Genomic DNA, 9500 nt, shown 5'->3' with positions numbered 1-9500 from the left:
CTTAAACTGGAGGTTAAACGCCAGAAGTAAGAAAGGCACCAGGAGCATTTCCACGTTTGAGCTCCAGTTTAACCTTAAACTGGAGCTTAAACGTGTTCGACTATTTCTCCCCTCCAGGGTTGCTTTCTTCATTTCCACGTTTAAGCTTCAGTTTAACCTTAAACTGAAGCTTAAACGTGTTCGACTATCTTCCTCCTCCAGGGTTGTTTTCTTCATTTCCACGTTTAAGCTTCAGTTTAACCTTAAACTGAAGCTTAAACGTGTTCGACCCAATTGCTCCTCCAGGGTTGCTTTCTTCATTTCCACATTTAAGCTTCAGTTCAACCTTAAACTGAAGCTTAAACGTGTTCGACATTTCACACTCCTGGGTTGCTTTCTTCCATTTCCACGTTTAAGTTTCAGTTTAACCTTAAACTGAAACTTAAACTTCAACTTAAATGCCACTTTTTGAAAGAGGTTTCTGGGCCAAATATCTTGAAGTTTAAGTTAGCATTTGAGCACAAACATTAACTTAAACGTATTATGGTATGAAACCCAATTGAATATCATGGTTTATGGGATTGGGCCTGAAGGATTGATGAGTCTGGAGCTTTAATTTGTTGAGTTTTGTGTCATTACTTGTTTATCACTAAGTCTGCTCAATGAATGTTACAGAATTGGATCACAGCCTCATCAGGATTATGGACCATAAACCCAAAGCAAAAGGAAATCAGGGAAAGGCCTCAAAGCCCAAGAAACACAACAGAAGCTCAATTTAGAAAGTGTATAAATAGGATAGAATTTAAGTTAGTTAGGATCATCGGGGGAGAACTGGAGATCATTCTCTTTTAGTTTTGTAATTGAATTCAGAGCTATGACTCACTAAACCCCTTTCATTGGGTTAGGGAGCTCTATTGTAATTCAATGAATCAATAATAGTTTTATCTTCTTCTTCAATCTTTTCTCTTGAATTTTGTTAGAAAGCTTCTCGATCTAATTCCATTGGGTAGTTGTCTTGGGAAAGAAACTACCCATAATTGGAATCCTTCGGAACCTTGGGAAAGGAATGGAGGATTCATGCTAGAGAAGCTTTCTCACAGTGAATTGGATTGGGGTTTGGATGGATATTGTGACATGTAATCCTACCAAATTGTGGTTCATGAAACTGTGTGGTATAATCAGTGATCGAGCATCATCTCTTCTTATGAACATTTAAACCAAGGGATTGGGAATTTGTTCGTTTTTAGAGAGAATTGGTGAGCCAAGGGATTGGGATCCAATCATATAAGATTGCCAAGCAAAATTCAATGAATGCATTGGTTGAGGAAGGAATAAAAATGTTTTGATTCGGAGATCTCAATATCTCCTAACACCCAATGAATTCCCTATTTCTGATCTACCACTTTCTCTTTACATTCTGCAATTAAATTCATGCAATCACCCCCATCCCTTTTAATTTCAGCAATTTAGCTTCTCGCTCTTTAATTCATGCTATTTTACATTCCGCAATTCTCATCTAAATCTTGATTCCGCTCAACTAGAACATACTTCTAATCCGAATTGCTCACTCAACCAATCCTTGTGGGATTCGACCTCACTCTATTGTGAGTTTTTACTTGACGATAACCGGTGCACTTGCCGGAAGGAATTTTGCCGATCGTGCAATTTCCTAAATCGTAGCATAACAAGTTTATGCGCATCAAGTTTATGGCGCCGTTGCCGGGGATTGGTTTTCGATTGACAATTCTCAAATTGGAAGTCAACTAGATTGAGCATTTTTCTTGCTTTGTTAATTCAGTTCAAGTTACTTGTTGAATTTTAATGTCTGCACTCCGTTACATGCTTTCTTTCTTTATGCCTTTAAATTCAAGCAACTAACTCACTGACTCACTAACTATTTGAATTAATTCCTCAACTACTCTAACCATACTCTTCCATTAACCAAGAGTATTTCAATTGTTTGTTGCCTGTGCTGTGTTCTTGTATGACAGGTAGGAGAGGAGAAACATCAACTCCTCCATATACCGAACCAGAGAGGACCCTTCATAGACTTAGAAGGGAAGCAAGAGGGAAGAGAGTACTGAGAGAAGAGGAATCTGAAGGAGAATCTGAGGACAATTTTGAGGAAGCTCTAGATCTCAACATGGATAGAGAAGTTCACAACCATGAGAGAGCTGATGGAAACAATGCCATTCCCGAGAGGAGGGTTCTTAGTTCATACATAAACCCAACCTCTGGGAATTGTGGTAGCAGCATTCAGAAACCACCCATTCAGGCCAACAATTTTGAACTCAAACCACAGCTAATATCACTTGTGGAGAATCATTGTTCATTTGGTGGGAGTGCTAATGAAGATCCAAACCAACATCTCACAAAATTCCTGAGAATTTGCGACACTGTGAAGTCCAATGGAGTCCAGAAAGATACCTATAAACTGCTCTTGTTCCCATTTTCACTTAGGGACAAGGCAGCTAAGTGGCTGGAATCATTCTCAAGGGGGAGCCTAACAACCTGGGATGAGGTGGAAAGCAAGTTTCTGGCACGTTTCTACCCCCCACAAAAGGTCAATAGGCTTCGATCTGAGGTTCAGACGTTTAGACAACAAGATGGTGAAACTCTCTACGAGGCATGGGAGAGATTCAAGGATTTGACAAGGAAATGCCCACCAGACATGTTCCATGACTGGGTGCAATTGCATATTTTCTATGATGGACTTTCTTATGAATCAAGGAAGGCTGTGGACCATTCATCAGGAGGTTCATTGAACAGGAAAAAGACTGTGGAAGAAGCCATTGAAGTGATTAAGACAGTGGCTGAGAATGAGTACTACTATGCTTCAGAGAGACACAACACTAAGGGAGTCATGGAGCTGAGCCATGTTGATACAATTTTAGCCCAAAACAAGGTGTTTGCCAAGCAACTAGCAGAGCTCACCAGGAAATTAGAAACAAAGCAAGTGGCTGCAATACACACACAAGATCAAGAGGAAGTAAGCACTGAAGGAGGTGATTGGGAAGAGGCCAACTATGTGGGAAACCAACAAAGGCAATCATATGATCCACATTCCAACACTTACAACCCAGGATGGAAAAACCACCCAAACTTTGGGTGGGGGAACCAACAAACCCAACCACAAAACCACAAACCTTACAACCATAACCAACATAACAATTCCACATACCAAAACTCCAACCAAAGATCATACCAAGCCACACAAAACACTTACTCCCAACCATCATATCATGGCCAAAATAATCAACCTACCCAACCTAACCCGAACCAACAATTTCAAGATCAATTAAACAGGATAGAAGGAATGCTAGCAACCATGAGTCAAGACATAACCGAATTGAAAGCCTTTAAGGAAGAAGTAAACTCTAACCTGCAAAACCAAGGAGCTGCCATCCAGAAGCTAGAAAATCAAATTGTGTATTTATCTAAGCAAACCCCTGGGCCAAGCGTTTCTCATGCTGCCAAGGCTATTGCAAGGGAAGAATGTAAGGCCATAACCCTCAGAAGTGGAAAGAATCTAAAGGAGATCTCAAAGGAAACCACAGAGAATGAAGCAAAGGAAAATGTGAGAGACAAGGAACAAGGACAATCTTTTACACCGTCTGCAACAAAAGAAAAAGAAAAAGAGGTCCTGAAGCCTTATACACCTAAAGCACCATATCCTCAACGTTTGATGAAAAGTGAAAATGATGGCCAATTCTCCAGATTCTTGGAGATTTTCAAGAAGCTTCAAATCAACATTCCGTTTGCTGAGGCAATAGAGCAAATGCCACTCTATGCAAAATTCTTAAAGGAATTAATGACCAAGAAGAGAAGCTGGAGAAATGAGGAAACTGTGTTGTTAACTGAAGAATGCAGTGCCATCATTCAGCACAAATTGCCTCAGAAATTGAAGGATCCAGGCAGTTTCCAAATCCCCTGCATCATAGGAGAAGTCATGGTGGAGAAGGCCTTGTGTGACTTAGGGGCCAGTATCAATTTGATGTCTCTAACAATGATGAGAAGAATGAAGATTGAGGAAACCAAACCAACAAGAATGGCCCTCCAATTGGCAGATCAAACTTTTAAATTCCCTCATGGGATAGTTGAGGATTTGTTGGTGAAAGTGGGAGATTTTATATTTCCTGCTGATTTTGTGGTGTTAGATATGGAGGAAGAAGCCAAAGCTTCAATAATTCTGGGAAGACCCTTCCTGGCTACTGCTGGAGCCATCATAGATGTACAAAAGGGTGAACTCACTCTTAGACTACATGACGAGAAATTGGTGTTTAACGTATTCAAGGCAATGTGCTATCCATCAGAATCACTAAAGGAATCCATGAGGGTGGATGTAGTGGACATTGCAATACAAGAAACCTTTGAGGAAACAACAAAGGAAGTGGCAGAGGAGGAGTTCACCAAGGATATTGAAGTTAGTGACATCAACAATGCTGAAACAACCATGCCAAGCATGCCAGAGAGAGTGAAAGAAGAGAAGGAAGCACCAAAACCTGAGCTCAAAGCATTGCCCCCTAATCTCAAGTATGCATACTTGGGTAGTGATGAGAGCCATCCTGTTATCATTAGCTCTGCCCTGAACCAAGAACAAGAAGAAGAATTGATCAAGGTGCTACAAACTCATCAAGATGCCATTGGATGGACCCTAGCTGATTTGAAGGGGATAAGTTCATCCATATGCATGCATAAAATCCTGTTAGAAGAGGATGCTAGACCCTCCATTCAAGCTCAGAGAAGATTGAATCCCGTCATGAAAGAAGTGGTACAAAAGGAGGTCATGAAGTTATGGCAGGCAGGGGTAATCTACCCCATTTCTGATAGCCCATGGGTTAGTCCCATCCATGTAGTTCCCAAGAAAGGTGGCATAACTGTGGTGCCAAATGAGAGGAACGAACTCATACCCACAAGAACTGTCACTGGGTGGAGGATGTGCATAGACTACAGGAAACTCAATGAAGCCACCAGAAAAGATCATTTCCCACTCCCATTCATGGATCAGATGCTTGAAAGGCTTGCAGGACATGCTTACTATTGCTTTCTGGATGGATACTCAGGCTATAATCAGATAGTAGTTGATCCTAGAGATCAAGAAAAAACATCATTTGTTTGTCCATATGGAGTTTTTTCTTATAGACGCATGCTCTTTGGATTGTGCAATGCACCTGCCACTTTCCAAAGATGCATGCTGTCCATCTTTTTGGATATGATTGAAAAATTTATTGAAGTTTTCATGGATGATTTTTCTGTGTTTGGAGATTCTTTTCCTAGCTGCCTACACCACCTTGCCTTGGTGCTTAAGAGATGCCAAGAGACCAACCTAGTATTAAACTGGGAAAAGTGTCATTTCATGGTCACAGAAGGAATAGTCCTTGGCCACAAAATCTCTAATAGAGGGATTGAGGTGGACAGAGCTAAGGTGGAACTCATTGGAAAACTACCTCCACCGAGTAATGTCAAGGCAGTTAGGAGTTTTTTGGGACACGCTGGCTTTTACAGAAGGTTTATTAGAGACTTTTCTAAAATAGCCAAACCTTTGAGTAACTTGCTTGTCTCTGATACACCCTTTGTATTTGATAAAAATTTCATGCTAGCCTATGAACTTTTGAAGCAAAAACTTTCCTCTGCACCTATCATTGCCCCACCTGATTGGAACTTACCTTTTGAACTGATGTGTGATGCATCAAACCTTGCTATTGGGGCAGTGTTAGGACAAAGGAAAGACAATTTGGTACATGTGATTTATTATGCCAGTAAAGTCTTGAATGATAACCAAAAGAACTACACAACCACTGAAAAAGAACTCTTGGCAATAGTCTTTGCATTTGACAAATTTAGATCCTATCTCATTGGATCTAAAGTCATTGTCTTCACTGATCATTCAGCTTTAAAATACTTACTTGCTAAACAAGAATCCAAACCAAGACTTATTAGATGGGTTCTTTTGTTGCAGGAATTTGACATCGAAATCAAAGACAAGAAGGGTGTAGAGAACAAGGTGGCAGACCATTTATCAAGGATACCATGTGAAGAAGGAAGCGCACAAAGCACACATATAAATGAATGCTTTCCTGATGAACAACTCATGGTAATTCACAAAGCACCCTGGTTTGCAGACATAGCAAACTTCAAGGCCACTGGGAGTTTGCCGTTGGAATTTAACAAGCATCAAAGGAAGAAATTGGTAAATGATGCCAAATACTTCATCTGGGACGAACCATACTTATTCAAAAAATGTTCGGATGGCATACTCAGAAGATGCATATCAGAGGAAGAAGGAAGGGAAGTCTTATGGGACTGCCATGGCTCCACTTATGGAGGACATTTTGCAGGAGAAAGAACAGCAGCTAAGGTGTTGCAGTGTGGTTTTTATTGGCCCACTATCTTCAAAGATGCAAAGGAACTAGTGAAGCACTGCCATGAATGCCAGAAAGCGGGGAACCTGCCAAGAAGAAATGAAATGCCACAACAATTCATTCTGGAACTTGAATTGTTTGATGTATGGGGGATAGATTTCATGGGACCCTTTCCCACCTCATACTCAAATAATTACATTCTTGTGGCAGTAGATTATGTCTCCAAATGGGTTGAAGCAATAGCAACTCCAACCAATGATAATAAGGTAGTCCTGAACTTCCTCAGAAAACACATTTTTTGCCGTTTTGGGGTTCCAAGAACAATCATCAGTGATGGAGGAAGCCACTTCTGCAACAAACCATTAGAGACATTGCTTCCAAAATATGGAGTCAAACACAAGGTAGCCACACCATACCATCCACAGACAAGTGGGCAAGCCGAAATATCTAATAGGGAACTCAAAAGAATCCTGGAAAAGACTGTGGGAACTTCAAGGAAGGACTGGTCGATTAAGCTAGATGATGCTCTTTGGGCATATAGGACAGCTTTCAAAACACCAATTGGAATGTCTCCTTACCAACTAGTATATGGAAAAGCTTGCCATTTGCCACTGGAGTTGGAGCACAAGGCATACTGGGCCTTGAAACTTTTGAACTTGGACAGCAAAGCTGCTGGAGAAAGAAGGATGTTGCAAATTCAAGAGTTAGAAGAATTCAGAGCTGAAGCTTATGAGAATGCCAAAATTTACAAAGAAAGAGCAAAGAAGAAGCATGACAGCAACATAGCCCCAAGGAAATTTGAAGAAGGACAAAAAGTATTGCTCTACAATTCTAGGCTGAAGCTATTCCCAGGGAAGCTAAAATCAAGGTGGTCTGGACCATTCCTTGTCACCAAGGTCTCCCAATATGGACAAGTAGAAATCATGGAAGAAAAGTCACAACGAACCTTCACTGTGAACGGTCAAAGACTCAAACATTACTTGGGAGATGTGGAGGAGAAAGACAAGGTTAAATATCACCTCAACTGAGGAAGACAACCGTCAAGCTAATGACGTTAAAGAAGCGCTTGTTGGGAGGCAACCCAACCTGAGGTAATATCCCTTTGCTGTTTCTTTTATTTGTTTCAATAAAAAGGGTGAAGTAGTTTCTGTGCATTGCAAAGAATTAAGTTTGGTGTTTCACACCAAACAATGAATTCGTGGATCAATAATTCAAAGGGAAATGTGTGACTCTAAGTTTGGTGTTCCACCATAAAGATCAACTGAACACAACAACCTTTGAATTATATGAAAGGAACAACCATTCTAAGCAATCACAGAAATGCTTAAAATCCTTAGCAGCAACTTCATTCCAAGGAGAACTCAAGGATTCAAAGAACAGAGAAGTAAGTAGGAGACTAAGTTTGGTGTTCACACACCAACTTAAGACTCAGACACTTGCCCATACATAGTTGAGCTAACCACTCAAGTGCTTGAGAAGCAAGCAACTTCATCACTCTTTGCAGGAAAGGAAACAAGGATCTTAGAAAGAACATGAAGCAACAACTAGGAGAAGAAGGAGAAATCAAATTGTTCCTGGCAACAAAGAGAAAACAAGAAATTTCACAAGGTGGTGTTGTTCCTTGACAATTCTTTAAAAAGGGCAAACAAAAGCATGCTTGTTCTGGTATAAACTGAAATTGTTGAATCTTTCTGGAATGTAAAGTTTCTAGTATGTTTGTCTGTTTAGTGCTTTGAATAAAGTGAATGCCTAGATGTTTGGATATAACTTCACCTTCTTAAACAAATGCTTGCCATGCTTGTTCTGTTTCCAAAAATAAAAGAAAAGTTTGAACAAAAGTAACTTGGCTCAATTAGTGACAAATCAAGTAGAATTAAGTGGTGGTATGCATGCTTGATTGTTTAGTCAGATCACTGGAAATAGAGTGTAGAATTATCATTTTTTGTGTAGAATTTGAAAACTGTCTATGGATCTTGAGGAATAAATGTCTTTGGCCATGAAAAAGAAAGAAAAAGAAGAAGAAAAAGCCACTGAAAATGGGCAACCAAAAAGCAAAAAAATTGAGAAAATAAGCTAGGCACCAATGGTTTGAACTTCTGAGACAAATGCCTGTGGTGTTTATGTATTAAGGATATGCTTGGATGAATAGGTTCTGAGGAGTGTTTCAACACTTGGTAACTTGGGTTAACTAACCCGGGATTATCAACCAAAAGTCCATTATCAAGAGCAACCTAAATACAAAACATTTAGTCACACAAAGAGGTGCTGGGCACCAATGTCACAAGAAGAAATGTGAACTAAAATGCCTGGAGTGAATATGTGTAGTGCATTGATAAGAAAAAGAAAATGCCAAAGGCTTGTGCAACACATGACACTAAGCAAACAAGGAGCAAAGGAGCTCTAAGAAAAAGAAAAGAGAAGCAATGAAGAGAAAAGTGCCAAGGACATAAGAATAACAAGAGGCCATAGCAGTGTTTGATGGATGCAATGAAAAAGTGATAATCTTACCTGATAAGAATGAAAAAGTGATGCTGCAACTTTCTGCATAAAACCCTTCTGATGAACTTCAAATGCTTGCTAATATAGCCAATGTAATTGCTTTCTGTTTCATACTTTCTTCTCAAATAACTCAGGACTTGCTTAGGGACAAGCAAGTATTAAGTTTGGTGTTGTGATGCCAAGGCATCTTAGGCTAGTTTCACTAGCATTTTTTTGTTAGTTTTAGTTGTTTTATGCATTTTCTTGAGCTTAAAGTAACCAAGAATGGTTAAATGAATAACAAAGCAATGAACCATCCAAAGAGTAAGATTTTGATGCAAATTCCATGAGTTTTTAGTTATATTACTTGAATGCTATGAATGGAAGATTTCTCATGAAGTTTTGCAAGACTTTGATGCAATTGTTTGGATGATTTCAGGGAAGAAGAGGCTAGGCAAGGAAGCAACAAAATCAATAAAGGAAGCTTGAATATCACATGTGGAGTTTAAGTTCCAGTTTAAGCTTAAACTGGAACTTAAACTACCAAACCATATAATGCTGGAAATGGCGTTTAAGTTCCAGTTTAAGCCTAAACTGGAGCTTAAACGCCAGAATCATGAAGGCTAAGAAATGCTGGAACTGGCGTTTAACCTCCAGTTTAACCTTAAACTGGAAGTTAAA

The 9500-nt window shown here is 39.7% G+C and overlaps 1 non-coding gene across 1 annotated transcript; it reads right to left on the bottom strand.

Annotated features, from left to right (window-relative positions):
• Positions 1-2548: 2548 nt before the first annotated feature.
• LOC112781975 (small nucleolar RNA R71) lies at positions 2549-2652 on the bottom strand. Its single transcript, XR_003192721.1, has one exon. It is a non-coding gene; the product is annotated as a small nucleolar RNA R71 (small nucleolar RNA).
• Between the last annotated feature and the right edge of the window lie 6848 nt (positions 2653-9500).

Source organism: Arachis hypogaea, chromosome 19 (assembly GCF_003086295.3).
Source record: "Arachis hypogaea cultivar Tifrunner chromosome 19, arahy.Tifrunner.gnm2.J5K5, whole genome shotgun sequence".
NCBI lineage: Eukaryota > Viridiplantae > Streptophyta > Magnoliopsida > Fabales > Fabaceae > Arachis > Arachis hypogaea.
The sequence above is the reverse complement of the archived record's forward strand: the minus strand, read 5'-3'. Positions and strand labels throughout refer to the sequence as shown.